Raw genomic sequence first — 6,172 nt, forward strand, 5'->3', positions numbered from 1 at the left:
GGCTCTGTGCGCGGTGACGCGGGGTCCGCGCGGTGTTGTGCGCGGGGCTGTCGGTCTCCCCTTCCTGGGCTCGGATCCGCTCGGGGGCCCCGGGGTCTGTGTTCGCGCGCCCCTCGGATTCGGTTCCGGGGCCCCGCAGCCGGGCTGCGGTCCGGCAGCGGCCCCCCGCCGCGGCGCTCGCGCTCCCCGGGCCTCGGCCCTGCGGGTCCTCCCCGCGGCCGCACCGTCGGGGTCGGGGCGGGGCTCCGCCTGCGGCACGAACGTCGGCGGCTCGGCTTCTCGGGGCCGCGCGGACGCGGTGGTTTGAAGAGGAGCCGACTCTGCGGGAAACCCGCCCGCGCAGCGCAGCCCCTCCCTCTCCGCACTCAGACCCCAGCCGCGTGTCCTCGCCGCCCGCGGGGTGCCTCAGGGCGTGTTACCCCCGACGGGGCGCCGTCCCGCGGACCCGCCACCGAGCCCTCAGAACGTGTCCGGTGCGCAGTTCCCGGCCGTAGCTGGGGTCCCGCGGGGGCACGTCGTTCTCCAGAACTTCTTCCTTCTCCCCGCGGGCGGCTCTGTCTGCGGGAGACGCCAGCTCCCCGTCCCCTTCCCCTCGGCCCCGGCAGCCACATTCTACTGTGTGTCTCGGGACACTTCCGGTAAGTGGGACCACAGGGCGTCTGTCCTTCTGTGACTGGCTGATGTCGCTCAGCGTGATGACTTCCCGCTTCATGCGTGGTGTCGCCTGTGCCGGAGCCCCCTTCGTTTTTAAGGCTGAATCGTGCTCCGTGGTGTGTACACCGCGTTTCGTTTATCCATTCCTCTGTCAGTGGACACTTGGGTTGCTTCCCCTTTTGGCTGCGGTGACAAATGCTGCGCTGAATAAGGGTACTTCTCCTTTCAATTTTGGGGTATGTATCTGGGAGTATAATTGTTGAACCATACGGTCATTCTCCTTTGATCTATTTGCCTAAATGCCAAAATATTTTATACATAGACTGCACCATTTGTCACAAGCAAGGTGTAAGGGTTTCCGTTTCTCAACATCCTTTCCAAAATTTGTTATTTTAGTTTCCTTGATTATAGAGATTCTCTTGTGTGTAAAAGGACACCTAACTGGTTTAAATCTTCATTTCCATAAAGACTAAGGATGTTTAACATCTACTCATGTGCTATTCACCATTTGTATGATTTCTTTGGAGAAACGTCTATCCAAGTCTTTTGTCTATTTTAAGAAATGGGTCGTCTTTTTGCTGAGGAGTTGTAAACGCTCTTTACATATTCTGGGCAACAGACTCTTATTAGATACATAATGTACAAATATTTTCTTCCATTCGGCGGGCTATCTGTTCACTTTCCAGATAGTATCTTACGATGTACAAAGATTTTTAATTTTTTTTTCATTTCTTTTTTAAGAGTGAGTGAGTGTGCGAGTGGTCAGGGGCAGAGGGAGAAGGAGAGAGAACCTTAAGCAGGCCCCACACTCAGTGTGGAGCCTGACGTGGGCTCTATCTCATGACCCCGAGATCATGATCTGAGTCAAAATTAAGAGTCGGACGCTTAACCAACTGAGCCACCCAGGCACCCAGAAGAGATTTTTAATTTTGAGGATATTATTTTATCTATTTTTTTTCTTTGCTTTCTTACGCTTTGGTGTCAGATCTAATAGCATTGCTAGATCCAAGGTTATGAAGATTTATCCCCACTTATTTCTTCTAGAGTTTATAGTTTTACCTCTTACATTTAAGCCTTTAATGTATTTTGAGTTAATGTTTATATGTGGTGTGAGGTAAGGGTCCAGTTTCATTCCTCTGTACACGGATAGCCAATTGTCTAGCACCCTTTGTTGAAAAGACCCTTCTCTCCCCCAGTGTAATGTTGTCCACCCTTGTCAAAATTCAGTGGACCATAGATGAAGGGGTTTATTTCTGGGCTCTCAGTTAAATCCCACTGATCTGTATGCATATCTTTTTTAAAAAAATTATTTATTTTTAAAAATGTTTTAAATTTAAATTCAATTAACATATAATGTATTATTTGTTTCAGGGTGAATGCATACCTTTATGACAGTATCAAAATGTTTTATTTACTGTTGCTTTGTATTAATATTTGAACTTTGGAAGAATGACCTTTCACCTTTGATTTTCTTTTTCAAGTTTGTTTTGGCTATTTTGTGGTCCCTTGAAATTCCATATGACTGTTAGGATTAGCTTGTGCAGTTCTTTCCAAAGGCCTTTGTGAATTTTCTTGGGAACACATTGAATTTCCACATTGCATTGTGTACTATTGCCATCTTATCAATAGTATGTCTTTTCATCACCGTGGGGTCCTCAGATTTATTTAGGTTTCCCTTTCTTTCAGCAATGTTTTGTAATTTTCAGCGTACAAGACTTGCACCTTGATTACATCTATTCCTATTTTGTCAATGATAATGTTCCCTAAAATGGAATTGTTTTCTTAAATTATTTTTTGGATGATTCATGGCTAATGTATACAAATAAGAGAGATTCTTGTGTATTGATATTAACTGGCTGTAATCATTTGTTGATTGTTTAGGAAGCTCTGTCTATAAGATGATGTCATCTCTGGTCTCTGAATAGACCTAGTTCTACTGTTTTCTTCCACATGTGGATTTCTTGCCTTATCATTCTGGGTAGAACTTTCAGTACGATACTGAGCAATGAGTGAAAGCCAGCATGATGGACTTGTTTTTGATTTCAGAGTAGAGCTGTCAGTCGTCAAAATTGAGCATGATGTTTGATTAGAGTCAGGGTTGGGGTTAGGGTTAGGGGCTAGGGTTAAGGGTTAGGGTTAGGGTAGGTGACCCTGTGACCCATGAAGCCCGACAGTCAGCATGCTAGAGCCAGGAACACTCCCCCTGTGCTGAGCTCCCCGGCAAACCCTGCACGTCCCCTCCCCTGGCTGACCCCCTGCAGGTTCTGTCCCCACCTGCCATGAGTTGAGCACCTTTGGGCACAGCCCTTGTTTCTATGGCCTACAGACTGGGTAGAATCAGCTGCATGGGTTTCTAGCCTCTAAGCCTCAGGCTCCCCTTTGTAAGATGGGGTCCTGATGGCTCCCATCTCTGGGAGCCAAAGGTAGGGAGGCCCCACCAGCAGACGCGCTCAGGCCAGGCCAGGAGGGTGGCTGTTGCTTAAAGCAGCCCAGGGCCTGCCCTCCTTGAAGAAAGTGCACATGTTTATGGCCCAAGTTTTGGGGTCCTGCTGCCAGCCTCTGGCCGTGACCCTCCTCCAGCCCTGTCCCCTGTCCCTGTGGATACATGGTCTTCCTGGAGATGTTCCTGCAGAGAGTTGAGAAGCAGTTCATGGTGGGACACAGGGTCACCTACTACGTCTTCACCAATCAGTTGCCCGCCGGGCCCCATGTGCCCCTCCGGGAAGGCCGGAGGGTGGTGGTGCTCGAGGTTCCCGGCACCCCGCGCTGGGAGGATGCGTCCATGCAGAGCACGTGATGATCCGCCGCTTCTGTAAGCAGCTTTTCCCGTCATCGTGCGCTGAAATAAAGTTCTCAGACACCAATCTGAGCGGCCATGCAGGGCTGCCTCTGTAAGTAGGGCAGCAGCAGCTGGGTTCTGCACATCTCTTTTACGTCATTTTTTATCAGAAAAGCAAAGGCAGACGCCTCAAAGCGTGGGAAAGGAGGACAAAGGGATGGCAAGTATGCTGAAGCTGTGAAGCAGGCCTGCACCCTCCTCTACGCGCAGGCATGCAGGGAGGCCGTCATGGGATCGGGGAAGAGTGGGACGTTTGTGCTAGCAAACGCCAGGTGCAGGAAGGGGGGCACGGAGAGTTACATTCTTTCCTGGCTCCCAACCTTTGCCCTGCCCCTGGGGATCATGGGATCCTGCTCCTACCGGGCCATTGTGGTCAGTAGCCTGAGAACAGGAACGCTGCTGACGTTTCAGCTGCTTCCACAATCACTCCTTAGGGCTGACAATATATTTTCTAAGATTAACTCCACAATTCCTCTGTGAGGTGGACTACCTGGTGTGCACAGAGGTGGACATGAAGTTCCGCGACCACGTGAGTATGGAGACCCTCTTTGGCACCCTGCACCCTGGTTTCTACCAGGCGGCCCACAAGGATTTCAGCTACGAGCATTGGCCACAGTCCCAGGTGCACATTTCCCAGGGGCAAGGGCTACTTTGACTACAAGGGGGCCTTTTCTGGGGGGTCGGTGGTAGAGGTTCACCAACTGACCTTGGCCTGTCACCAGACAATGGGGGTCAACCTGGCCAATGGGATCGAGGTTGTGTGGCACGATGAGAGCCACCTGAACAGGTACCTGCTGGGCCATAAGCCCATTAAGGTGTTGTCCCCAGAGGACCTGTGGGACCCACAGCTGCTGGGCTGCCCCCCATCATGAAGAAGCTGAGATTCATGGCTGTGCCCAAGAATCACCAGGACGGCAGCAGTGGTTAGTACTTGAGGAGTCGTTTTGGTGCCCACCGGGTCTTTCACTCGAGTTAACAGATGAGTCAGAAGGAAGGACGTCATCAGTTAGGAAGTATAGACGAAGGTCAGAGTGGAGGTGGGCAAAGTCCTCTTTCAGAGAGCAGGGAAGCTCTGAGCTGCTTCTATACACCTTGCCCTGCTCATCGCTTCTGGCTGCCTGGCCCTGAGTTCTGTCCTTTCAATGAATTGGTCATCTAGTAAGTAGCATGTTTCTCTGAGTTCCATGAGCCACTGGAGCAGATTATTCAAACCTGAAGAGGTTGTGGGGACCTCCAATCTGTAGCCCATAGCTCGGAAACAGGGGTGACTTCTCTGCCCAGCCACTGGCTGACCACTAAGTTAACAGCACAGGGATTCAGTAGCCATACACACAGCAAAGAATACAGACTTGACAAAGTAAGTTCAGAAAAGTCACTAAACCAACAGTAGCAACTACAACGAGCAGCAATCATGAAGCCTGGCGTGGGGAAGGTCTGATGTTCGGGATGCTTCCATTATAATAATCATAATCACACCCTGGACTTGTCACTGGGGCCAAGTCCCCTGGCTGGGGGCCAATAGCTCCTACATGTTCCATGTGCCTCTCTCCCTGGCTCCTCCAGCCATGCACTGTCCTGTGCTGCTTCCCAGTAGAGGTCCGTTTTCACCAAAGCCAGGAAGATGGGATGGGTTTTTCTGACTCCGCACCCCCCGCCCCACAGTGTTGCAAGAGAGGAAAAAGTTTTCCTCAACCCTTTGAAGGTCCCTGGCTGAGTCTGGAAATTGACAAAGACAGATGGACGGGAGAAAAGCAATCAAAATGTATTGATTGTTTTGGTGGGAACCTCACAAGACCATGACGACCAGCAGAGGTGACTGGAGCAGACAGCTCTTCTACCTTTTAGACAAAGAAGCAGTAAGTGTGTGAAGAATTGACAGACACAGGGGTTTGGACTAGGGCTCGTAAACGGTAAAGAAGTTAACTAGGAAGATAAGGGTTCGTTTAACCAGGTGTGTTCGTATAGACCCCGTGGTCCTAAATTCCTTGACTCTGGTGATAAGCACGTCATCCCTGTGGTCCGGGGAGAGAAAGTTCCACATGGGAGTATTCTGACCTGCTTAAGGGAAGAAGGGCTGATGGCTGGGGGTCAGAGAGACCTTCTTGCTTCTGCTCTATGCAAAAGTTCTTTTAGCTTCTATATTTAATTTGCCAAGGTGCCATATTTGGGTTAGTGTGTCCTGATGCTCACTGGCCTGGTGCTGTACTCTGTCTCCTAGTATCCAGGATATTGGGTGTGCTGCTGTGGAGACCTCCCAGCCCTGGGGTAGCCCCTTGTCCAGGGAGGTGCCTGCCTCAAGGGGAGGGTTGCTAAGGGTGGCCGCCCCTCCTCAGGGAGATTGGGTAGGAGAGTGCAGATCTTACTTCGAGAAACTGACTTACATTTCCTAAAAAGGTCTACCTGACAGTGGGATCATACAGGAGTTCTATTTTTAGTATTTTGGGGAAAATCCATCCTTTTCCCAGCATGGCTGTGCCAACCAAAGTCAATTCCGGATGATTTTTACCTATAAACCAGAGATTTTTCAAGAACTCTAGCAGAGAACATGAGGAGAACATTTTCATGACCTTAGACAGGCAGAGATTTCCCAGGATGCAAAGTATACTGACCGTAGGAACAAACCGGTGACTTAGAAACTATGAAATGAAGAACTTGTTCTCCTTCTTCCATTTCTGGCTA

At 50.2% G+C, this 6,172-nt stretch overlaps 1 pseudogene; it reads left to right on the top strand.

The window, feature by feature from the left end:
* Positions 1 to 3,235: 3,235 nt before the first annotated feature.
* Positions 3,236 to 4,624, top strand: LOC148164792 (histo-blood group ABO system transferase 2-like; annotated as a pseudogene).
* The last annotated feature ends 1,548 nt before the right edge of the window (positions 4,625 to 6,172 follow it).

Source organism: Eumetopias jubatus, unplaced genomic scaffold (assembly GCF_037043125.1).
Source record: "Eumetopias jubatus isolate StellerSeaLion01/CBP00866 unplaced genomic scaffold, mEumJub1_p1.0 scaffold_3, whole genome shotgun sequence".
In the NCBI taxonomy this organism is placed as follows: Eukaryota; Metazoa; Chordata; class Mammalia; order Carnivora; family Otariidae; genus Eumetopias; species Eumetopias jubatus.